This window comes from Zonotrichia leucophrys, chromosome 19, assembly GCF_028769735.1.
Source record: "Zonotrichia leucophrys gambelii isolate GWCS_2022_RI chromosome 19, RI_Zleu_2.0, whole genome shotgun sequence".
In the NCBI taxonomy this organism is placed as follows: Eukaryota; Metazoa; Chordata; class Aves; order Passeriformes; family Passerellidae; genus Zonotrichia; species Zonotrichia leucophrys.
The window spans coordinates 198,914-225,010 of record NC_088188.1 but is presented as its reverse complement, the minus strand read 5'-3'; the positions used below and the strand labels follow the sequence as shown (position 1 = coordinate 225,010).

The 26,097-nt window shown below is 46.7% G+C and overlaps 1 pseudogene; it reads left to right on the top strand.

The window, feature by feature from the left end:
* The first annotated feature begins 11,065 nt into the window (after positions 1 to 11,065).
* On the top strand, positions 11,066 to 25,729 carry LOC135455984 (fibrinogen-like protein 1-like protein; annotated as a pseudogene).
* The last annotated feature ends 368 nt before the right edge of the window (positions 25,730 to 26,097 follow it).

Below are 26,097 nucleotides of genomic sequence, written 5' to 3'. Positions count from 1 at the left end.
AGTGACTCTGACTGTCTTGCTGAGCAGATCTCGGCAGGTCAGAAGAAAGAATTTTATAGATAAGATACAATAAACAACCTTGAGACCGAGAAATGAAGAGTTCTGACTCCTTCTTCAACCCCCGGGCTGGGAAAAGAGACTTTCTGACTTATCTCAGGGTCACTCTGACCAGCTAGAGACCCCGAGAGAGCTGAAATTCTACGTGCCCTCTGGGTTGGAGGGCAAAGTGGGGAGGAGAAGAAAAACAAGTGTAATGAACTGAGGGAGAATGGGGAGCAGATACAGACCTGTGGAGCAGTATAATGTGGGAAGAACATGCTTAGCTGGAAGGCGGTGTTGAGTGAATATGGCCACTCTGTAGCTCTGACACTGTGGGGACACATCAGGGGTCTGATCCTGGGGAATGGCAGCATGCAGGGAGGGAGGCAGCAGGCATAGGGATGGTTCTTGGACAGGAAGCAGCCTCAGAGGAGCCCGAGGCAGGGCAAGGAGCGAGGGAAGCAGAATCACAGGGAGGGATGGGAGGGTGAGGTGCCTGTCCCCGCACATCCACTATGGAGCCATGTCCCTGTTCCTCCATAGCAAACCACTGGGATCTGAGGCATGGCAACCTTCCAGTGCCGATACAGGACTGGTCAAGGTCTGGTGTCCCCCAGTCATATTTCAAGCTGGGAAATTGTATGTAGTTCCTGGCACAGGTTAAACATGCACTGACCTGAGAGCTGTTCATTGACCCTGCAACTGCTTGTTGAGGCACACAAAGGTTGTGTTTCTCTTCATGGGTGGTACCTGCCCGTAGCAGCAGCTTCTTAGCCTCAGGAGCTCTGAGTTACTCCAGGATGGTTATCCAAGGCTGTTGTATACTGTCTCCCAGTGCCCAGGAGATGGCACTCCTGCATTTGGACAGTGTGTGCAGCTGTTCTCCAGACACACCAGAGGTTGTCTGAAGAGGAAAATCCCATCGTCATCCCAACTCGTTTGGTTCTGCTAGGGAGGGAAGTGACCACATTTGCATGGTCTGGTGATATATCCTGTTCTGGGAGATACCAAAGCTGGAGTGGTGAGCTGTGAGAACAGTCTCTGCTGAGCAGGCAGGCACTCCTGGGTGTGTATTGATGGCAGAAACTCCAGCAATGGGTTGGTGTCACTGTCAAATGAAAGCATCCTTATGAGGATGGAGCCCACTGTCATGAAGCCTTACCCCTGGCTGCCTCTTCTCAGCCATGGCTGGTGCCTTTAGCATTCCAGCAGGGAGCACATGATGGAAATCACCATTGGACCCCTTGTTCCTCACAGCCTTTAACTGCTCTTGCCCTTTCCCTCAGTCCCCATCTTCCCTCGCCTTCACCAGTAGTGGACATAGAGGAAATAAAAGCATTTGGACTCACTTGAAATAACCTTCCACTCCTGTTAAGTGCTGGTGGAACTAAGTGGATTTATCTGAATGAGTTGAATGTAGGTAAGAGGTGAAGCTGTGACCCTGGGGAGGTTGTCAGATTTTCCCTCTTCAGAAACAAAAGCAGATTTGCAAGTCTGGTACATGCGTGTTTAGAGAGCAAGACTGAGTTTGTGACCCAGAGGAGTGAGGAGCTGGTGAGTGGTGGGAGAGGTGACACAGGGGTCTGTCCAGACTGGCCATGCTGCTGGTCTGACTCTTGCCTGGCCTGAGGGCACCTGAGGAGGTACTGCATTGATGCTGTTCCTAGCAGCTTCCAAACACACTCGTTGTTTGACCTGGTGGTTTGCAAAGCCCTTCTCTGGGTCACGGACTTTCTCTGTACTGACACAGGAGGGAGTCAATGTGCCTAATCTCTGGGCACAGCACCCTCCTGATCTGTCAGCTGTTCTTGTGATCTCTGCTTGAAAACTGTTTCCTCTTATGTTCTACATCTTCAAGCAATTTCTTAATTTCCCCATCCTTCCCAGGGCAATAGGGACTTCCCAGTTACTGCTCCTCTGAGCTGGTGAACCAGCAGAAGCCAACTCTGCCCCAAGTGCTCCAAGGTCAGTTTGATCCTAAATGTGATTTTGGCCATGTGAGTCATAACATGCCTCTCCCCTCACCCCAGGTAGCTGCCAGGATCCAAAATCAGGGATTGCCCTCACCCCAGTGCCTGCTGGACTACACAGTGCTGGACTACTCAGTGCCAGCTGTCTGGACATTGTGCTGGCAAGGGCCTCCATAAATAACACAGGGTTTGGGAACAGGACACAGCTGTGAGTGGGTGGCCAAGGCTGCCACCCTGCTGTCACCACTGATGCTCCCCAGAGGGGAGCTCCCACAGGGCTTTGCATTTGGAGCTGCAAGTAGCCTTGTGTCTTTCAGAGAAAAAGGAGAGAGCTGTTTAATCCTGGAGGACCTGGAAGAGCCACAAGGAGGGGACTTCAGGGAGGATTTCATTAGAAATGGTCCAGATACATCAAACTATCTCCTGCAGGAAGCCATACCCCATTACTGCTTCTATGTGCAGGACAGCTTACAGTACTTATTCTATTAAGAGCCTGGTGCTGCTTTGATACATTCCCAGGAGACTGTGATAAAATTTCTGACACTATTTTCCTCGATTGATTGCAGTCAGTCACTTCCAATGGAACTGGCTGCCTGCCTGATGCTGAGGTGACATTGTGTCCCTGACAGGCAGGCAGGTTCCTGGTAGAGTGGACACAGCAGCGCCTGAGGGCTCCCAGGGGTGGGAAAACAACGGGCTTCTAGGGAATGTCGCCAAAGATCACCAGCATCACTGACCTTCTCCCAGTGAAGCAGTGAACACTGCCCAGCTCCTGGCTCATAGCACACACAACAGATGCAGATTCCATGGGATATCTGCAGATGTTCTTTCTCTTTGCTGCTGGTGATGACATCCCAGGTGTGTCTGAGTCAGCTCTCCTGTTCCAGCCTGGAGTTAATCCAGATGCTAGATGTAATCTTGTTCCTTTCTAACATCAGTGAACATTTGAATTGGACCAAAAGGCTCTGGCTTTACTCCATACTTGTGAACCTGAAGCATGTTCTCAAGCTGGTGGTCTTGCTCATGCAGTACATGGCCATCCCAGGTGCAAATATACATCCTTATATATTTTTGGTCATAAAATCTTTCACTATCAAAGTCTGTCCTGGTTTAGGGCAAATTTGGGAGGAAACTTCCAAAGAAGTCCCTCTAGAAAGCATATTCAAGTGGCCCCTCCCCCTACTGATTTGGTAAAAGATTTCCTTGGAGAAAAGCGGAAAAAAACTTTCTTTGGTTCTTTAACAAGCAAAGTATTCAAAACCATAAAAAAATTTTAAACATTAAAACTCCTCACTGTTCTGAAGACATGGCAAATTCAGAAAGTCCTTCTCGAGTGTAGCTCCGTTCACTCAGTCTCTTATCAGTCTCTCCTGCACTGGAAGATGCCATGCCCTGGCCCTAGTGGGCTGGGCCACAGGTGTGAGCTCCTGGTGTCTTTTTAGGATTTTAGTCTAGAGAAGTGCTGATCAGTTCCAAGAAAAAGAAAAGCCACAGTCTGGGGAACTTCTCTGCCTTAGCTAGCAAAAAAAAAAGTAAAAGGAGAGCTCTCTCCGACTGTCTGTCCATGCTGCAGACAATGCAATCCATGAGAAGGAATGTGGGGAAATGAGTGCAGTTTCTGAAAACAAACTGTGCTTCTTTTCCCCCCACTTTGCTCTTGGAACCAGTCTTAAAGGTGCAGAACTTAATATTCAGCATAAACAGAACAGATGACTGGGGATACAAGTATCATAAAGTCATCATCCTAGGACAAGTCAGCAATATTAGCACATTTTGGTAGCTCCTGAGTCAAGGGTTCTGGACTGGCAGTGCAGCACAGGCAGTTGGACCAAAAGCGTGCAACAGCCAAACCCTACTCCACAGCTCAGCTCCAATCCTCCCAAATTCCTGGTAGAAAAGGCCTGCTCACAGTTGCATGTCTTCAAGGGGAAAATCCTGCCGTGGGTCAGTCACAGCCATGGGGCTTCCTGCATGTGCTGGGAGCTCCTTTGTACTCATATGAGCAAAAAGTAGGGTCCTGTAGGCTGCTGAGCCTAGGGGTGGCTGTTGCATCTGACCAGACCACCTTCCCTTTGGTACCCAAGGATCCCTTTGGGAAAGGGTCCTCTCCCCTCTCTTTGCTGTCCTCTACATGGTAAGAAATTGCTCTGGCCTAAAACCAGCATTTTTTTTCAGGCTGGGGAATGGGCAGAGAAGCTCCTTCTCATGTGCTGTGTTTCTTTGACTGAGGAGTTGAGAGAAACCAGAGACACACATCTAAGGGCCCAATCCTACAGCTCTCCCTGCAGCACTCAATGCTGGCCAAGGGGAGGCAATGTCAAGCTGCTATTCCATCGGTTTTCCCTTTTTGTGGAAGCTTGGTGACCCCAGCTGAGGTACACGGTGCCTCAATGTCCTGGTTTTGCATGGGAGACATTTGGAAGCGATGCAAAACTTTTAGCCACTGGAAACTTATACACACCTCTGTGAAAAATATGTTAAAGATGAAAGAAACCTGGGAACTTCCTGTTTCTCTTCCAGCTGGCAAAGAGGTAACACACCCTGACCCTCTGTTGTGGCCAGGCCGGGCGGCCCCTGCCCCGGGCTGGGCCCCTTCCCCCAGGGCACTTGCCAGTCCCCTCCCATCGGCTGCTGGGCAGGGGAGGGAGTGCCGTGAGCCGGGCCATGGCTCCAATTTCTAACATCTTGCTGCTAGCCCAGGGCCAAGATGAGTCCACCAGACCCCAGAAGCAACCCAGGCCGTGTCGCAGACATTTTTTCATAGAAATCCTTTCTTTGGGACTTGTTCATTTTCTGGGAAGCTGAGGCCCCAGAAACAGAATGTAAACAATGATTATCAGCTGCTGTGGAATGCAATAGGATGCACCTGGGATTGGTTCATGTTCCATGTGTACAATTAAGGGCCAATCACAGGGCAAGCTCTCTGGAACACAGGGGCAGAGAACTCTCTTGTTTTGAGATTCCTTCTATTCTATTCTTAGCTTGGCAGTCTCTGCAAGCTCTCTCTTTATTCTTTTTAGTATAGTTATAATGTATTATATATCTTATATCAATAAATCAAGCCTTCTGATCAAGAAACAAGATTCTCGTCCTTCTCTCACCCAGTGACCTCGTAAGGTCACTGTAATAGGGCTGGGCCTGCTCGGCCAAGATTTTATCACCATGGAGTTCGCCCACAGCCACCGGGCAGTGGGAAGGAGAAGACACCCCCCCCTCCCCTCCCCTATCGTGATGCTGCTGAGTTCTGGCCTGGCTGATTAGACCCCAGCCTGGCTGATTAGATCCCAGCCTGGCTGATTAGATCCTAGCCTGGCTGATTAGATCCCGGCCTGGATGATTAGATCCCAGCTTCGCTGATTAGATTCCACCCTGGCGGATTAGATCCCTGCCTGGCAGATTAGATCCTAGCCTGGCGGATTAGGTCCCAGCCTGGCTGATTAGATCCTAGCCTGGCGTATTAGGTCCCGGCCTGGTTGATTAGATCCCAGCCTGGCTGGTTATATCCCAGCCTGGCTGATTAGATCCTGGCCTGGCTGATTAGATCCCGGTCTGGCTGATTAGATCCCAACCTGGCTGATTAGATCCTGGCCTGGCTGACTAGATCCCAGCCCGGCTGATTAGATCCCAGCCCGGCTGATTAGATCCCAGCCTGGCTGACTAGATCCCAGCCCGGCTGATTAGATCCCGGCCTGGCTGATTAGATCCTGGCCCGGCTGATTAGATCCCAGCCCGGCTGATTAGATCCCAGCCTGGCTGACTAGATCCCGGCCTGGCGGATTAGATCCCAGCCTGGCTGATTAGATCCCGGCCTGGCTGATTAGATCCTAGCCTTCCATCCCCCCCAGCCGCAGTTCCCGCCATCTGTAGCACCCCGGCCAGGGTCAGGTGACAATCTGCAGGCCCTCAGCAAGATGTTAATTTTTAGTACTTCAATCCTCCCTTGTGTGAGAGAAAATAACAAAATGCAGGCAATATAAAGGAGCATTATGAAGACATTGAGGTCAGTGAAGAAGTTAAGTTCCAGATGGGAGGGATGAGGAGATGTTTTAATCTTAGGGCTGAAATTCCCTTGTAAAGCTATGGAGAAAAGACTCTGTTTCCCTGTGCACATGAAATCATGGGGATATGAAGAATTCAGATTGATATTGAGCAAAGGCCTCTATGCCAAAGTAAGCAGATGATAAAGCAGTTGTAATCTATGAGAAGTTTGAACAGAAAGAGAGAGAGAGAAGAGTGAAGACCCTGTGCCCCCAGGGAAAGAAGAAGACCTGTGTTCTCAAAGATAAAGACGATTTTAGAGATAGATAATGAGAAACTTTGCCTTTGAACAGCTCATCTTTAAAACCATTAAGTTGACATGGCCCATAAACACAGCTGTGGGAAAAGCTTGTGGAAAATGGGAGGGATTTCATGATTGCAGATTTCCCCCAGTGGCTGCTATTGATGGAAATTAAAAGTCATGAGACAACAGTTTTCTTGTGGAGAAACCTCCATAACATTAACAAGAGGGACTTCTCTCCCTAAGTGAACTGGAAAAAGACTTTTTTAGAGGTGGTAAACTAACTGAAATTTTAGGTATTGTGTCTTTACATTGTCAGTGGGAAAGAAAAAGTTGTGAGGGGAGGAGAAGTGTCCTGAAGGTTTTTTCTGATTCTTATTACTCTTCCTTTTAGTTACTGTTAATAAACTTTTCTTTATACCCTTTTAAAGTTTTGTGCCTGCTTTGCCTTTCTCCTAATCCTACCTCACAGCAGGAAGTGAGTGTATGGTGATTGGCCAGCACTGAACCTACCACATGCATTGGTGCATTGGCTGGGAAATCTTAAAACTGGCGAAATCTCAAATTGGAGAACCAAAGCCACTACACTCCTCCTGGTGTGGTGTCCGTGCTGCTGCTGAAGAATTGCTTCAGATTGTCCAGGAACCAGAGCCTCTCCTAGGCCACCCATCACTTCTTGTCACTGCAGGCCCACAGGGCTGGACCACAGCACTGTTGAATTCCTTCTGAGGAAAGTTTAGAGAGGACCTGCAGGCTTTTCTCTGTGGTGTGGGATGCTGGAAAGGGCAGTAATTGTTGCTATTATGGCTGTCTGTGACCTGCCAAGCCGGTAGCCAGACAAATTATTAGGATGGGGTAGGAAGAAAAGTCACCTGGGACATGTGACAAGTAGCCTTGACCTCAAAATATTTCCAAGCTATTGGCACAGGGAAGAGGATGCTCTCGTTGAGTGTTGCAGCATTGGAAAGCAAATGCTGTTCTGCTGAGCTGATGAGTTCTGGCATCTGTGTTGTGGGGCTGCACTCACCATGTGTGCATATGAAAAACTCACTGGCCTGGCAGTAAAAAATACAAGTGCCTATTTGGAAGATGTCTCCAGGATGATGGGAGCACATCTGTATCATCTTGGTTTTTCCATCCTTGAGTTTGGAATAACAAGGATTCATCTGGAGAACGTGATTTTACTGCTAACAGTGGCAAACTCAAATGTCCTTGTGTTTCATGTGTCTTTGCAGTGACCTTGTGCTTTCTGTGGCAAGGGTTGACATCACAAACATGGTCAGATGCAGGTAGGGAACAATGATGTGCAGATGTTGACACCACCAGGAAGATAAGTTACAAAGCTCATCACAATGTTTAAATATGGATATAAGAGAGAAAAAAGGATAAAGTTAGAGAACTCTGCTAACGTTTTTAACTCCTATTAAAACCCTCCTTGAACTACTCTTGTCACACTCAATCTGGTGTTGACTCTGTCTTTCTAAAGCCATATTCAGACCTGCCTCTGCTCAAGCCTGTTCATCATGATGTCTCTGTCCACACACTGACAGCTTCTTGAGCCCTTTTTCTCCAAGGACTTGCAGGATTGGTGAATGGCTCCAACCAGTGCTTGGGACAGATAGAGGTTTGGTACAGCAATGTGTGGGGGGTGGTGTCTGATGACTCCTGAGACACAACAGATGTCTCTGTCATGTGTAGGCAGTGTGGCTGGGGGAATGCAGTAGCAGCCCTGAGCAGCATTTATTCTGGGAGAGGATCTGGGATAGACTATCTGTCTGGACAATATTACCTGCAACGGGATGGAGAGGCTCCTCAGTGAGTGCTCATCGCAGGTGGGGAGAGCACAACTGGGGGCACGACAAGGAGGTGGGCATTAATTCCAGAAGGGAATCAATGTGTTCACGTGACAATGGGATTTGCCTCATCTGTACTCTTTGGGCAGATAGGGCTGGTAATGTCAGGTCTGTGCCTTGGGCTTGTTCAATTCTCCTCTGTCCTGCCTCAGGCTGGCCCATGGACTGCAGCAAGGTCCCTGCTAGCAGCCCCAGTGGCATCTACATCATCCAACCCACAGGACAGCAAACCATCATGGTGTACTGTCAGATGAACAGGGAGGATGGAAGCTGGACTGTCATCCAGAGGAACTGGCAGCTCAGTGATCTCCTGGGACGAGTCCTGGAGCACCTACGAGCATGGCTTTGGGAATGTGCACTGGGTTCTGGCTGGGCACTGAGTACATCCACCAGGTCACCAGGCAGAAGGTCTACCAGGTCAGGTTTGTCATCTGGGATGCTTCAAATAACATGAAGTTTGCAGACTACAAACTGTTCAGCCTGGATGATGAGTTCTAGAGCTACCAGCTGAGGCTGGGAGTGCACTCACGAAAGGCTTATTTTGGAGTAATTGAAGGCCCTACAATGACCAGAAGAAATGGCCGTGGTATATGTTAAGGGACATCAAAAAAGAGGTGACTTTGGAGGCACAGGGAAACTAAAAAATTTAGTGGATTTCGAAGATAGGGATGTGGCCTAATCGGAGTAATGATGGTGTTAACCTCCATGGGGGAAATGCAGTAAGTCCCGATGTTTAGCGAGAAAAAGAGAGAAAACTCGTCCAAATGGGAGCAAGGAAAGATAATGAAGGGAAGTGGAAGTTACTGGATGTGAAACAGTTGTTAAGTAAACCACTTGGCAGGAAAATGCTAGAAGGCATGCATAACAGAATACATTGGGGTACACAAAGCACTGAGTGATCAGTTCCTAAGGGACTGGAGTTTTTGGAAAAGCTAAGCAGGTAACTGAACAGTGTGTGATATGTCAACAGGTAAATAGGACAGTAATGAGACAAGACACCAAGAGGAGGGCAGGAGCTAGCCTTATGACCTTTTCAGAACATCCAGGTAGATTTTACTGAGCTTCCCCAGGTACAATGGTGGAAATTTTTGCTAGTGATAGTAGATTACTTAATCCATTGGGTAGAGGCAGTGCTCACTGTTAAAGCCAATGCCAGTATTTTAAGCAAAACCCTTCTGGAATTAATTATTCCCCAATATGGGGTGGTGAATAGGATTGATTCAGACTGAGTAACTCATTACACATCTAGAATATTACACCCAGGGCTTGAACAACAGCAGGTTGTTCAAGCCCTGGGTGTAAAATGGGCACTATACACTCCATGGCATCTACAAAGTTCTGGTAGTGTTGAAAGGATGAATCAAAATCTTAAAATAACTCTGATTAAGCTGATTGAAACCCAGATGTCATGGATAAAATGCCTCCCTTTAGCCCTGTTAAGAATTAGAACCCAGCCTCAGTCAGATTTAGGAGCCTCACCCTATAAAATGAACTTTGGACCACCTTTTTTGACTTCGCCACAGAGAGTTGCCAGCTATGAGGAGGGGGAAGCCAGTGCCAGAAAACATGTCTATAGCAGAGACCTTAAAAGAGGTAAGGCATGAAGGGATAATCCCTCAAACTATGACCCTGAATTTCAGAATTATAATGTTAACCTTGGAGGTTGGATAATGATGAAGTCATGGAAAGACCAGTTTCAAACCCTTCAGTGGGAAGGTTCCTTTCAGGTGCTGCTCACCACTGAGTCGGCTGTGCAAACTGCAGAGCGGGTATGGACTCATGCCAACAGAATTAAGGGCCTGGTAGAAGAACCAAAGGAATGGATCATAACATCCAGACCGGGTGAGACAAGATTGACTTTTAAGCAGAGACTGAGAGATAACCAGAAAAGCCCCAGGACATCCAAAAAGTAGGGTCTATCTTCTACCAGCCAGCTTGAGGACTGCTTAAGTAACACTTTGAGTGGGAGATATGAATTGTATTGGTTATTGTGAGACAGAATATCCATCCTGAACTAGGTAAAGTGTCTAGGAGAGGTGAAGGGTCTGTGGAGCTAAAGCTGAAGGAGAGGCCGCGTTCCAGAGACAGCAAGGAGACAGAGAAAGAAAAACAGAAAAACCACGAGGTCAATCTGCCCCCGACTTAGGAATTCCTTCGATAAAGAAGAATTAGTGCTAAATGTCATGTGGAATGAATATGTATGAACTTAATTTGAAACTGTATGCATATGCATTTGGAAGGGGGGATAAAAAGGGGACTCGGAGTCTCCAGGGGCACGCATGCCCTTTTGGGGAGTCTTGCGTCCGGCGCGCGTCGTAATAAAGCATACCGGGCTTTACAACTTTTACAAGTTGTGAGGTTTCTTCTTTTCTCCGCAAAACATTTTGGCGAGCCAAGGCAGGAGTTCTCTGTCCCCGCGGGGGCAGGGGGGATAGACGGACCTCCAAGGCGCGCCCCAGGATTTTTTCCTGGTGGGGCTCCGCTTGTCTCAACTTGCCACCTGCGAGGACAGACAACGACCCGCTGGCCTGCGGAGGAGAATACGGTATGTATGGGGCCCCAGGGGGGGAAGAACAAGGAAAGAACAAGGGAATTAACGACCCAGAGACGTCTGGGATCAGCCGATAGAGCGGCTGTATTAGAGACGGGGTTCGTCGCCTCGTCGTCCTGATAGAGCAGGACTGCCAGCGGCTCCGGGGGTAAGCCGGGTGAACCCGTGTATGCGTGTATTAGAATTCAGATTCTGATAGGGCAGAGCTGAATTCGCGTATGTTTCTTCTGTTTGTGCGTGTGTGAGTGGTGTCCGGACACTGTGTTGCTGTATGGTTAATGTGTGTGGCCAGTGCACTGTGTTTGTGATCGTGCAGGTGATATGTGTATGGTGTATAAAAGAGAGTAAATCTACAGTGCCCTACAGTGCGGGGATGGGTCAGTACTCCCCGTGTTTGAAGCAGCCGAGTGAGGCCAGAGGCGCCGGCTGCAGCAGGCTGCGGGGGCAAGGAGAGAAGTGCCTGCGGAGAAGTGAGTGGAGGAATGTCAGTGATGGTATTTATCGTGTTTGAATGTAGTGATTTGTGTAGATTTGGTACATTTTAACCGTGAGTATGAGCTCAGAGAGTTCCTTTGCCTTGGATGTTTGGACTTGATCTCTAGACTGTGTGCTGTTATTTTGATTGTGTCCAAGAAAAATTGATTTGAGTAAATGCCGAATTATGGTGTGCTGTGTTGTGTTGAGAAAAGTGAGCACTTTGAGAAATATGCCCTTTCCCAGTGATTTTGTGTGGTGATTTTCTTCCGCTGCATTGTGGTAATTTGATTCTCAGACTGTATAGTGGTGTTTGTGGAGATTTTAAGATTTTGTTGCAACAAGAGTAGCATTTTACATAGGAGAGCTATAGTACGGTGATTTATGTTTAACTTCGATAAAGTGAGTTAAAGGAATTCCAAGAATTCTCCCCCTCACAGCAATTCAAGCCTTGGCTCTAGTGAATTTGAGATAAGGCGGGGGGGGGAGGGGGGGGGGAGTGCGTGTGTCTGTGTCTGCAGGTATATCAGAGTTTTGGCTGTGACTAGCACAGCCCTTTTGCAAAGCAGCAAAACAAGTGTAAGTAGACACAGTGCTTAATTAGATTGTGCAAGAAGAGAACTAGAAAAGACTGATATTTTGTAAAACAGAGTTTATATAGAAGGGATGAATGAGATGAATTAGTTAATGAGACTTATGAGATTTATGAGACTTCGGTTGGTACTGCAGTAAGTCTTTACTGGAAACAATCTGCTGAAAGGATTTAAAGTTCTCTGTAATAAACAGAATAGCCAGCCTTTGTGGGCAATTTTGGGGAGCCTTTGGTACATCAAGAGGCCAGCAGGCTGTGTGAGGTGACAGTGGCTGCGCCCTGGGCACAGGGACAGCTCTGGCTGCCCTGTCTCCCCAGGGAACACGGGAATGGCCTGTGAGCAAAAGCTGGATGTGCAGGTATTATTGCAGTGCGGTGTTTATGAGAAACACTGGTATTGCTGTTTTGCTGTTCCAATAAGTGTCAGGGTACACGCCCCGAGTGTAAATTAAAGGTTTCTGGTCAAGCGGATTCAGAACCTAAGGTCTTAGAGCTTGTGTGTGGGAATCACATCTGATACCTGCCACCTGGAGCTGTGTGTATAGGAGGAAAACTGAGAAACTACTGTGAAAGTCTGTAAAAAAGTTTGAATAGAAGCAGGATAAGGCAAGGAGAAATAAATAATAAGAACTGACCAGAGCAAACAGGTTCCTAAATTAGCCCCTTTTGGGAGGGGCTCATTGGGAGGAGGTTGCCAGTAAGAGCAGCTCAGAAAATAAAAAGATTTATAGTGCTTCATTGCTGTTAGTACTGTTTTATAACAGGAAGATAAATGGGATAGTTTTTGTATGCTGAAATGTCTTTTGTTTTAAGAAATCACCCAGAATGACAAAGAGACTGTGAGATCAGACTGCTCTCTGGTCTTGGCCCCTGAAAAGGAAAACAAGGCAAAGAGAAAGCAAATCAAACATGTTGTTCAGCATGCAGCATAAGATAGCAACGTATGAAATCAGGCAAGGATTATCACGCTGAAATGCGAAGCAATCACAGTTCGCAAAATGAGTACATATGATTTGTAAAGGCTTCCTCCCAAGGTAAGGGAGGAGGGGTAAAGGTAACCTTCCCAAAAGGGAAGAATTTTTGTCAGCACAAGGGTCATGTGTTCAGTTTTAAATAAAGCTTTAGTACCTGTGGAGAATGTTTATGTTGTAGTGTGGGGAATGAACAACTGGCCAGTCTGAAAAGGCATACTTTTGAAAACCTTTAAAGTAACATGTGTACTATGTGTACCTAAAAGCTTTTGTACAATTCGCTCAATTTGCTAAATATTCTCAAATGAGAAAGGTTACTCTGGAGGCAAATAATATAAAGATGTTAGGCTTAATATTAACAGACACTGAAATTAAGAAAGACATTAGTAAGGAGATATTAGAATAAGTAAATAAGTGTTTTCAAGGGTATGGGCCTCTGCTGCACCAGGGAGAGTGAAAGATGCTCCCCCATGGGATGCTCCCCCATCAAGCTTAATGAAAGAACACAACCAGTGAGAACTGAGTAGTACCCTCAAAAGGAAGGTAAGGAAGGAATCAGTCCAATAACTGGTAGTACTGGATTAAGAGCTGTCAATAAGATAACACAGAATTTGTACCCTGTGGTAGCAAATCCATAGACCTTACTAACTTGTTTAACACCTGAGCTAACCTGGTTCACTGTTTTAGGCCTAAGAGATGCCTTCTTTTGCCTCCCTATCCATGAAGCCAGCCAGAACATTTTTGCATTCAAACACAAGCTCACACAGTCCATGTGCCTGAAGGCTTCAAAATTCTCCACTCCGATTGGAGAACAGCTTGCAAGGACCCAGAGTCCCAGGAAGCTCCACAAGAGGAAAGGAGGCTGTTGCAGTACGTGGATGATCTTCTAGTAGCCACTCGGACGAGGGAAGCAAGAGAAGCCTGGACGGTAAGCCTTTTGAATTTCCTAGGACTCCAAGGATGCAGAGTCTCAAAGAAAAAGGCACAGGTAGTGAAACAGAAGGTAATCTACCTGGAGTAAGAAGTGAGTGCTGAGCAGCAGACTTTAAGGCAGGGAAGCCCTATGCCAAACCCTGAACCCCAGACAACGAAAGAACTCCAAACCTTCTTAGGCATGGCAGTGTAGTGCCAGCTGTGGGTTCATAATTGTGGACTGTTCTCCAGACCCCTCTATGCTCTTATTGCCAATGGGAACTGAGATCTCCAGTGGACAAGAGACACCACACGGGCCTTTCTCCAGCTAGAGAGTCCCCTCATGTCGGCTCCAGCTTTGAAACTTCCAGATGTAAGTAAAGCATTCTTTCTATTTTTCCATGCAAGGAATTGCTCTGGGAATATTGGCTCAGGACTTGGGTCCATACTGAAGGGCAGCTGCTTACTTCTCTAAGCAACTAGATGCAACAGCCAAAGGATGGCCAGGTTGCCTCAGAGCTGTAGCAGCAGTTGTGCTGAACATTCAAGAGGCACACAAGTTTATCCTGGGACAAAAATGACTGTGCTAGTGTCCCACACAGTGTCTGTAGTACTGGAAGTAAAGGGTGGCCACTGGCTTTTCACCAGAGAGGTTTCTGAAATACCAGGCCATCATGGTAGAGCAAGATGATGGAGAGATAGTGGTGACTAATATTGTCAACCCAGCTTCTTTTCTCAGTGGAATCAAGGAGAAGCAGTACACCATGATTGCCTAGAGACCACTGAAGCTACCTACTCCAGCCGCCCAGACTTAAAGGACACTCCTCCGGACGATGCAGAGACCTGGGTCACTGACAAGAAAGCGACATTGCAAAGTTCACAGTGACTACCTGCAGAGAGGTAATAGAGTCTGGACCCTTACCAACAGGTACCTCTGCACAGGATGCTGAGATAAATGCATGGACCCATGCCTTAGAAACAGCAAAAGGCATTCAGAGTTGTGCATGCACATGGAGCCATCTGGAAGGAGAGGGGACTGCTGACCTCACAGGGAAAGAAGAGACAATCCAGCTGCTGGAAGCAGTTCGGCTACCTGAAAAGGCATATTAAGGCACACCAGAGAGTGAGCTTAAAATTGGAGGAAAGAAATGAGCTGGCGGATGGAGAGGCAAAGAAAGCAGCAAAGGGTGAGGTACAGATTTTCCTCGAAGGTAAGCCATAATACAATAATACTAATCAAAAGAGACGTACAACTGCAAGGGGTGGGCTACCATTGAAAGAGAGCTAGTAATCCCCTCCCATTTTCGTGGTTACTAGTGAAGGAAGGGCACTAGAAAACACACTAGGGCCTAATTACTTAAAGCCTTTTATAGAGTGTGGCTCCTTTCTCGAAATGACCAAGGCTGCGAGTGATACAGAGTGCACTGGAATGAAGTGTTGACTTTGAAGTAGTAATCCCCACAGGCTTTCTAGAACACACATCTGATTGAAAGGACTGTTGTATCATTGTCAGGAATCTATATGCCACTATCACTCAGGTGAGCTGATAATGTGATCCTTGCCTCCAGACTAACCTCAAAATACCCCCGGGCCAAAACTTGGTCAGACTGGGAGAGGCCATGGGCCTGTATAGCAGTGGCAAATCAACTTTTCAGAACTCCCAAGGAAAGGGGGTTATCAGTATTTACTGGTATTAATAGATACATTTTCAGGGTGGCCAGAAACATTCCCCACCAGAACTGTCAAAGCTCAAGAGGTGACCAGATCATTTTTACAAGAGATAATACCACGCTTCAGAGTTCCAGCCACAATATCCTCAGATAAAGAATCACCTTTCATTTCCAAAATAGTGCAACAGATTAGTAGCCATCTGGGCATAGATTAAGAACTTCACACCCCATACTGCCCCAATCAAGCGGCCAGGGGGAGAGAATGAATCATTTGATTAAGCAGCAAATCATAAGACTGGGACAAGAAGCTCTTCCACTAGCACTATTGCAAATTCAAACTAAACCTTTTGAGCTAAAGGAATGCTGAATCCTTTTGGAATGCCTTATAGAAGACAACAGAATACAAGGGGAATGTCCAGAATGTCCACTTACATGGTAGCATTAAGCAAACAGCTCAGAGTAATTGAGAAACTTGTGGCTGGAACTCGGAGCAGGGAGTTGGATAGCCTGGGGTTGATGTATATGTTAAGTCTCTTACAGAGAAGACTTCAGAACCACAGTGAGAGAGACCACTGCAAGTACCTCTCACCACCTTCACTGCAATCAAAATCAAGGAGCAGAATGCTGGATCCATCACTCTCGGGTGAAGAAGGCCCAGAAGCCCCTTCAGGAGTGACACCAGGAGACAATGAACTGAGACTAAAACTTATTCGGGCAAAATGAGTATATTGCGGTCGGGAGTAGCTCATACTTTAGTGTACAGAATTGTTTTGTATGGAATTATAACTGAAGTTTTAAAACTAGAGAGTACCTCTACCCAAAGCAATGCTGAATGGCCTTGGTCCCTGGCATTTAATCAGTATACTGGATCCATAGGAAAACCTTCTGAGATAAAGAAGGTTTATATTAAACATATCTACTGTAGTAATCCACGAGAATCAAGTATGTGAGGAGTAAGAATAGCAAGAACAGGAGCTGTGAACACTTCAAGGAATCTGAAGCGAAGAAATCAAAGTAAAGTGCTTAGTCATCAAAAGGATGGCTTATGAGAGACCAGATGTAATTAGTGTCTGAACCTCCCCTGGTGTATATGAACACCAGGAAGTCTGTGATGACCTAAGTGAATCAGACAGTTGGTGTAATTTCACCCTGATACAGCCTGTAGGCAATGAATTTAGGCTCTTCTCTCAAGATTTCCCCTCCATTATCTTCTGCCCTGAACACAGTCCACAGCTTGATCTTAGCTAAGGGCAAGGTGGGTGACCAGGAGAGACATTCCTGCTTGCCACACATCTGGGAAATCAGGTGCTTTGGAGGGAGAGAGAGAAGTTAAAATTCCCTGAAGTCTCTACATTTCAGAACAAACATCTGTCTCAAGTATGACCTAAACCTCTGTCAGATACACTTGTGAAGTGTGTCTGAATTTGTAGTATGAGCCCAGCACATCCCTCTGGCAGGGAGGGATGATCATGGACAGAAAGCAGTTCCTGTTCCCCATAACAAACATCTAACTGGCATATTAGGGACAAGATTAGGAGTTTTAAATAGAATTGATTCAGAAATACTGATGAATAAACTGGCTGCTGCAGCAGGTAGCCTAACAAAATTGAAGCAGCCTTTATAGTAATCTCTACTGGCATTAGGAACTAGCCAGTGACAGATTTCAAAAGTACTGCCAAAGTAAAGAAGAATGAACAGGCCGGGGACCAAGACCACAAATTGATAGTAGAAGCACTTAGTATAGTTCAAGATAATGTGTCTTTAGCTTTCAGTTGTATACAAGCACAGTTATGGATACAAGCAACAGCAGCTCTGATCATATAGGAAAGGGGTGAAGGTAATTTTCCAGCTCAAATTCAGAAAATTGAATGGGATAATGCAATTGATTTTGAAAGGAAGTTTTAATCCTGGTGGATTATGGTGAATTTCACCTATGATCCTATTTCTAATGTGGCCACTGCCTTTGTGCTTACCATATGTAATGCCACTGTTTATGTTATCCATCCCATCATTGCCCTAAGATTAAACCATGAAGAAACAACACTCTATCCTTCAGAACATAGAGTGTGGGCACAAAAAGATGAATGAAAAGTGGCAGGTAGTAAACTTAGAATCCTGCATTACTAGAGAACAAATGGGATTCATTTGTGAAAGCAATACTGCTAATGCCCAGGATGTGTTTGGACACTGAACAGAGTATTTGTCACTTTGAAATTCATCCAGTCACTGACCAGAAAACTGTGCTCGTATATACTGGAAAAGGGTGCATGTTTGAGAACTGTTTGTGCTGCTGTACAAATTAATAGCAATGATGTTATTCTGTCTAGTAGAAACCATTCTAATCTCTGTATTTGTATTTGTAATTTTGTTAAGATTATTGGGTGTGATTTTTCGTATTTGGTACCAGTAACATCCCACCAGCTGATTACAGCCAATTACACAATGTATCACAGACTACCACCTACCCCTATCGGGGTGAACCTTACATTGGTAAAACAATTAATTAAGCACCAAGACTTATTAGAAGTCTTGAAAGAAATCCGAGAAAGTGGAAAGAAAACCTTAATTACTGTCCAACATGGTACAAAGAAATAACCAGAGTTCTACAAAGAATAAAATACGGATAATCACTGGTGAGATGTGATCTTTGGGTGATCACCAACTGCAAATGGAACCTTTGATAAGTTGTGCCACCCTATTCTAGTTTTACTAATATTAGTTGGGATAAGCTTAGGATTATCTATTACATTGTTAATTTGGAACTGGAGAATGCTACAACGAATAGCTGTACTAACCTCTTTGTCAAATGTACATGGTAAAGCGCTAAAAGACACTTATTGTCGTGGAAATTTTCCTTAAGTAAAAGAATTTACTTATTTCCTAGGAAAGGGGGGAATGAGACAGAATATCCATCCTGAACTAGGTAAAGTGTCTAGGAGAGGTGAGGGTCTGTGGAGCTAAAGCTGAAGGAGAGGCCGCGTTCCAGAGACAGCAAGGAGACAGAGAAAGAAAAACAGAAAAACCACGAGGTCAATCTGCCCCCGACTTAGGAATTCCTTCGATAAAGAAGAATTAGTGCTAAATGTCATGTGGAATGAATATGTATGAACTTAATTTGAAACTGTATGCATATGCATTTGGAAGGGGGGATAAAAAGGGGACTCGGAGTCTCCAGGGGCACGCATGCCCTTTTGGGGAGTCTTGCGTCCGGCGCGCGTCGTAATAAAGCATACCGGGCTTTACAACTTTTACAAGTTGTGAGGTTTCTTCTTTTCTCCGCAAAACAATTGACGTAATTGTCCTATTTAGTGGATAGGGATTGTGGGTGTCTGTTGAGGGGAAGTACATGGGAAACAGTGGGAAGTGCTGGGTTGATTTGCTTGGGAATTGACAAGTGGAGTACGACGGGAACTAGAGGGCAAGACTCGGTGGCCCCTGTGTTTGCCCACGAGAAGATTATATAACCCTGCTGCATGCAGCAACCCCGTAGGCATAGTAGGTGGGGGTAGAAGCCATACCAGACCCTTATCATTCCCTTTTTGTCTATTTCACCTTAGTTGTCTTTTCCCTCCTGCAATCCAAACAAATTCTTGAGCAATCATTTTATGTGGATACTCTTTTCACTACTCACACTATTGTCAACCCTCACTGTTATGACCCTTCCAAACTATGCTGAAGAAGAAAAACAAACTAAAATACCCCCACAAAGAAGGCAAAGTGATCTATGAAAAGCATGAGTAGAAAATGGAAATTAATTGCTCGAGCCAAATGACTTATAAAAAGGAAAAGGGGGAGATTGTTATAGATGGGTAATATGATGATTGGCTCTCGCAATAAAGTGATGAATATTGTGTGTATGTTAAGAGAAATTTTGTTGATGTATGGTTATGTTGTTGAAGTTTGTTGTTTGGACACCCTCTGTTCTCCCCTTTCCCCCCTCTGTATCGTCAGGGCTGTCAGGGACATGTGGAGGGAGGGTGTGTACATGTGCCCCTTGCGTGGGGCAGTTGGGAATGGGGAAAACTTGTTGCTGGGGGGGCTTAGCACAACATCTCACCTCCAAGCAAGTTGCAGGAAGGTTTCCACCAAGGGATGGCAAAGAAGAGTTGCCTGGCAGACTTTGGGAGGGGCTAGAGTTGGCTGATGCAACACCAGGGGCATAAAAAGTGGAGCAGCCATTTTGTGGATGAGCCTCTGACAGTCGGCCACACTCCCAGCACTGTCCGTTTTCCTTATTCAGTCCTTTCTTGTGTTTGTTGCAGTTTAATAAACTTTTGAAATTTTAAAGGGTGCAGTCATTTCTCACATGCTTATCAGGGTGGGGAAAAGTACTGGGGCTAGCTAGGAACTATATAACTACACAGCAATAGACCTAGAATATATGTGTAAAGAATATAGAGAATATATAAAAGCAAAAATAATTCTGGCAACAGCAACATGCATCCGGAAGTTTAGGATCGAAAGGAATGAGGGACTTGTCTTTACAAACAAACTGTGGATCTGCTGGTAAATAAAGCTGGATACTGAGTGATAAAAGAAACAATGGGAAGAATTCCACAGATTCATAAATGGAATGAGAGATTTGTCTTTACAAATAAATTGGAGGTCTTTTGATAAATAAAATTCAATATTGGGAGTTGAAAGAAACAATGAGAAGAACCATAAATTCCATAAGGAATTCCACTAATTGACACAAGGAAAAGAAAAAGGTGTGGGGAGGTTATACATTAGAAAAGGGCCTTAGGTATTAGGTGTTTTGGGGAGTCTGTACCTCTCAAGTACCTCAGCCAATGGGGAAAGAGAGAGGGACATGTGGTTGGGAAATTAGTATAAAAAGGTGGCTGTGTCGTCCAAAAATTGGAGAGACCTCAGGGGAATGCCCCATGGCCTCTCCCTTTATTCAAGTAAAGTAATGCGACTCCCCTGTCTACTTTTTGGACATAAATCTCTGGTGTTTGTGGGTTAATTTTCCTGGCAGGATCAAAGGAGGCTGTGTCCTCCAAAACCTCGAGAGAAAAAAACCCCATGGGAGTGTGACCCAGTGGACTTTCTCCCTTTATTGGAATAAAGTTGCAGGACTCCTCTGTCTCCTTTATGGACTCCGGCTTTTCATATCATGGTTTTCCATACAGCACTGAGCAGGATGAGACAGAATGAGAGTTCTTGCACCTGTTGTACCACCAGCCCCTGTACCTGCACCCTAACCTGGCTGTGCCCCAGTGCCCAGTTCACCACCCAAGGAACTGGTCACACAAACTGGGCCCATGCATCCAGTGCTTGGGTGGCACCAGCAGATTCTCCCCCCTGATCTGCCATCTGACCTCAAGCTCTTGCTGTGGTCCTGGTAGAACTGTTTGTACCCCTGTGTGTCACCAGCACTGGGTGTTCATCTGGCTCCAGTACACTCTCTGTTCTGGATGATGGTTCCCTGGGCAGCAGGTCCCACAGTGAGGGCAGGGGAAGAGCAGGGGACAACTGCAAGTCTCCATCTGGGGGAGGCTCAGTCCCTTCTTCTCCCTCGTTCCATAATTCAGCTTCCCTTGTGGCCTCCACATACCCTGGCTGGGCTCATACTTCCAAGGCCATCCATGCCCTGACACTGTTACTTCAAAGGTCCACAGTGCTGGAGGGGCACACCATGGGGTCCCAGCTGCAAGGACCTCCGTTATAGCTGTAGGGTGAGGATGTCACTGAGGGGTAACAGCAACCAGGGCTTCCCCAGTGCCCACAGGTTGGGATGTCAGGCACAGCTTGGCACTTTGGCTTTGGGGCTGCACTTGGTGCCCAGGTGGGTGCAGAGAGCCAGCCCTGCTCCTGTGTGGCATGGGGAATGCTGCTGGAAGGAGACCTTTCTCATCTATTTTGACATTGTACTGCCAGAAATATGTCTAAGACAAATGCTACAGTCCCTGCTTTTATATGGCACTGGAAGCAAGGGTCAGAGCTACAGATGAGGCCCTTTTGCTGCTCAGTGTGTGTGGAATCCCATGTAAAATGTCAGAGCACAGTACCCCCTCAAGTAATGCACCAGGTGAAGGTGGACAGACCTGGTGGATGTCTAACAGAAATTTCTGGCATGACCAGGTGAAAGACTGTCCCTACAGGGCTTGGCTTCAAACCCTGCAAGTATTAACAACCCTCAGAAAAATCCTTATCAGTAGCTTTTGTCGATTTTGTGGAATTCAGTGTGAACACCAGCAGCTGAGAACTCTTATCACTGAAGCATGACAGCTGGCACGTGAGAAGAGGAGCCTGTGGAAGGAGATAAGCAAACCATAATTTCTAGGAACGGGTTATTGGAATAAGATCCCAATATTACCAGGTGGAACGTGCCTGGGCTCATCTGACCCTTGCTGCTGGGCCAAAGGTGGCAGCTGTGGTGTTTCACCTCAGAGACACTTTTGGCTGGCTGGATGTTGCAGCTGGGTGCTGAAACAAGTCCGGTCAAGGTTAGAAACTCAGTTTACCTCTGGTGGAAAGGCTTCAGGCTAGGGTGAAGAGGAAAAGGAGACGGATTCTGCAGAGGGTTTAATCCAGAGTTTTATTCCATGGTCACAGACATCTGAATCTTGGTAACAGCTCCAACAGAATACTGACCCGCATGGTCCAGGCTCAATTTAAGCCCAGTGACAGAGGGAGGGGAAGGGACAGGCGAGCACCAACCAGGTGGGAGGAGGAGGGTCTCAGCGGATAAATGACACTTGGCTATGCCAATGACCCCCAGGCCTGAGGGGCATCTTTCAAACTTGACCAACCACACGATGGCCTTGCTGGAATGTTAAGGATTGACTGACAACCCAGCAAGGGGGCGAGGGTGGGGGGGAAGGGAGAGGTATTGCCACACCTGGGAAGGGACTGGGAAATCTAAAACAGGAAATGAGCTCACACGGCAACAACAGGTGAGTTCTGCTGTTTGGATTGACTACTTCACCTTGCTGACAAACAGAACTGGACTGTTCTCTGCAGGCAGAGATGCCTTGTGCCTTCCATCAGCAAAGGCTGGGGCCAAGGTCAACATTCATTCCTAGGGATGGTCCCTGACTCCTGGATGCTTTGTGGCAGCTCTGAACAAAAACTTTGTAGTCATACAGTGCCGCTTTCCCTACACTCCCTGCCCATATCCCATATGTCCTGAGGGGGAGAAACAAGCTCAAGAGGGCTCTGCTGACCTGCTCTCCCTCACTGTGTGTGGGTGGGCATCACCCCAGCTGGGGTGCCTTATCATGTAGAACATCTCCATTCTCTTGTGGCCAGTGCATCAGGCAGCAGCTGCAACTGTTGGGTCACATCTGTGTAGGGTATTTTGGTAAATCCTCAGCATCAGACTGGAATCTCATCTTTCTTCCCCCCTGCTTTCAGTCCCCATTTTCATCCATTGCTTGGGTAGCACCAGCAGGTCCTCTGCACTGACCTGCTGGCTGACCCTAGGGACCATGGTCCTGCTAGGTGTTATCACAAGCTTTTCTTGGTTTTGTGGAATCCTGTGTGAACCCCAGCAGCTGGGAACCCTTACCACGTACACACAACAGATGAGCAGAGGTACCTGTAGAGGACAAATAGACCATAAATTTCCAGGAATAGATGAATACTGCTATTTGTTCAGCTGCTTCACCTCACTGATGAGCCCTCTAAAACATAGGGGTTGGCCATGCTGCCACCAGACCTACTCAGCTCCCCACTGCACAGGGTCCCAACAGAGACAGCATGGATGAGTGTGGCATGGCATGGCATGGCATGGCACGGCATGGCACGACATGAATTCTGTGTGCAGCTGGGCATCCCAGCCTGTCTTTCCAAACTCCTAGGTCCCTGTGCTTTGTTTATCCCTCCTTCAGGAGCTCCTGAGTATCTTTAGGTACCAGCAATGCCCACAACCCAACATGTCAGTTCTGCTCCAGAGGATTCACATTCCCAAATTCACTGTGTATCTTCTTTCTCCAGCTGTTCATCACTACAGTCCTCTGTTCTTCACCTCCATGCTGGCCCTGCTATCCCCACTCCTTGCTCTGCACATCGAAAACCTGGAGAGATGAAAGTAAATTTAGATGAAATTGTTAATATCCATTCTGATGGGCCTCTTCCTGGTATGTGTTCTCTGTCTTATATCCCTGAACTCTGTTTATCGAAATATCAGGAGCCCTCTCCTCTGTATAGAAAGGGAGATGTGGAAAATAGTCTTGTAGAAATAAAAGAATCCTGATCAAATCTTCCTCTAATTTAATATCTTAAACAAACTTCACCAGATTTGGTAATTCAGCCTTCTTTGTTACTGACAAGGTGGTATGTGGCAGCTTTTTCTAGACAGATTGTTTCTCTTCCTTTATGTATTCTCTTCCCATATATATTTGTATAGTCATTCACAGCCCTGAAACTTCAGAGAGACTTTGTATAAGCGAGTAACCAAAATGCTTTCTGAAGCTTGCACGTGGCAAAACAATTCCAAAACTTCATCACACCACTGATGGAGGTCACAATTCTAGAGGCTGTCAGGGAAACAGTCTTACTGAGATGGGTGCTGGGATATCTCTGAAACAGAGCATTGTTCTCTCATAGCTGTGAGCTCCCTCACACTCTGAAGGTTTCTGGAGCTCTTTATGAATTGAACGAGCACATGAATCCTTCATCACTGAAAAGCAGGTTCACAGCAACACCTTCCATTTGTTGATCTTGGTCTGAGAGCACCCATGGTCTGATTTCCCTCTCAATCCTTCTCTCTCTGTACATATTTCTACTCATCACTACTACCCTGAGTAACTTGTTCAAGTGGAAAGTGTCCCTCCTTATAGCAGGGCGGTCGGGCTAGGTAGTCTTTTAAAGGTCCCTTCCAACCTAAACCATTCATGATTCTGTGGTTCTACTCAGATACACTGTCTGCTCCTTGCTGAGAGGAGCAAATAGGCAGCCGTTAATGGATGCAGCATTCCCATTCCTAGTCTCTGATGCCTTTGAAGTTTTTCCAACTAAAAACTACCACACAGGAAGAAAAATGAGCCCAAGTGGCATCATTGAAATGCCCTATAAAAAACTCAGTGCTGGAAATAATATCCTGTGGGGGGTGGACTTACTTCTGTGCTGTGGCACAGGGCTGCTCTTCTCACTCCTTGTTTTCCTGATGCAGATGAAGCTGGAGGGATCATCCAGCAGAACCAGGCAGCTGACCCTCAGCAGGCACAGGGCCACAGCAATAAGGACCCGCATTCCTCAGGGAACAGGGGGGGTGTAGGGAATGAAGGCACAATTGTGGTGAGTTGGCAATCAGCCTGGGGATCAGCCAGCCCAGCGCTTCAGCAGAACTCCAAGTACTCCTCCAAACTTGAAAGCCACTGAAGGAGAGTGGGGTCAGGTTGGAAATGGGGAAGAAATGTCAGACAATGAGGGTGGTGAGGACCTGGCACAGGTTGCCCAAAGATGCTGTGACTGCTCCATCCCTGGAAGTGTCCAAGTTCAGGTTGCATGGGACTTCGAGCAACCTGGTTTAGTGGAAGGTGTCCCTGGCCATGGCAAGGGGATGGAACAAGATGCGCTTTAAGGTCACTTCCAAGCCAACCCATTCTGGGATTCTGTGATCTCAGAGGCCCTCTACTGCCATTACTTTGCTATCATTACTCTGCTGCCAAAGGCCCACAGAGGATGTCCCTTCTCAGTCCCAGGATGTCCCTGGGACAGCCATCCACAGGGTCTAATGCTAAGGGAATGAGGTTTCCTTCTTCTCAACCCTAGGGATGCAGTGGATGCTAGGGACAGCACACTGGGATGTTGTGCCGTGGTCCTCCAATGTTCTCTCATGCCCCAGGTTGGCCCAAGGACTGCAGCAAGGTCCCTGCCAGCAGCCCCAGTGGCATCTACATCATCCAACCCACAGGACAGCAAACCATCATGGTGTACTGTGAGATGAACAGGGAGGATGGAAGCTGGACTGTCATCGAGAGGAATCACAGAGATACTCCAGTCAGCTGGGATGAGTCCTGAAGCACCTACAAGCATGGCTTTGGGAATATACACACCGAGTTCTGGCTGGTCACTGAGTACATCCACCAGATCACCAGGCAGAATGTTTACCAGGTCAGGTTTGTCATCTGGGATGCTTCAAATAACATGAAGTTTGCAGACTACAAACTGTTCAGCCTGGATGATGAGTTCTAGAGCTACCAGCTGAGGCTGGGAGTGCACTTGGGGAGTGAAGGATGCCATGGCCTCCAAGGGCATGACCACCATGCATGACAACGTGAAGTTCTCTGCTAGAGATCGGGATCAGACACGTCTAATGGGAGCTGTGCCGCCAGCTCTGGGGGTGGTGGTGGAACTCGGCATGTCACTCTGTGCATCTGAACTTCAAAGGGGTCATGACATGGAGCAACCTGTGTCTGGGGAACTGCAAAGCCTTGGCCATCCTCATTAAACCCACCACCTACTGCTAGTTGCATTTTCATTTCATTTCTGCCCAACCTGGGGCTAATTCTGGCTCTCCAAAGAATTGGAACAAAGCAAAACCAAACTGGGTGTGCCACAGGGTCTGTGCAGAGGTTGGTCAAATGTAGCTACTGAATAAAATAAGACATTTTCAAATTTTTCTTCCTCCTGTAGATTTTCTCTGCTTCTCAGCTGTGCCTGTGTTGTCTAGTTCAGAGTCAGACCATTAATTACATTAATAATAGAAACAGTCTCTTGGAAACTAAGAAGTTTCCAGATCGGTAGTGCACTTTATACAACATGTGAAATGCTCAACTCAGTAGACTTCTGTGGCTTTGTCAGTTAATTTACATCTTTAGTTTCAGGAAAACTACCT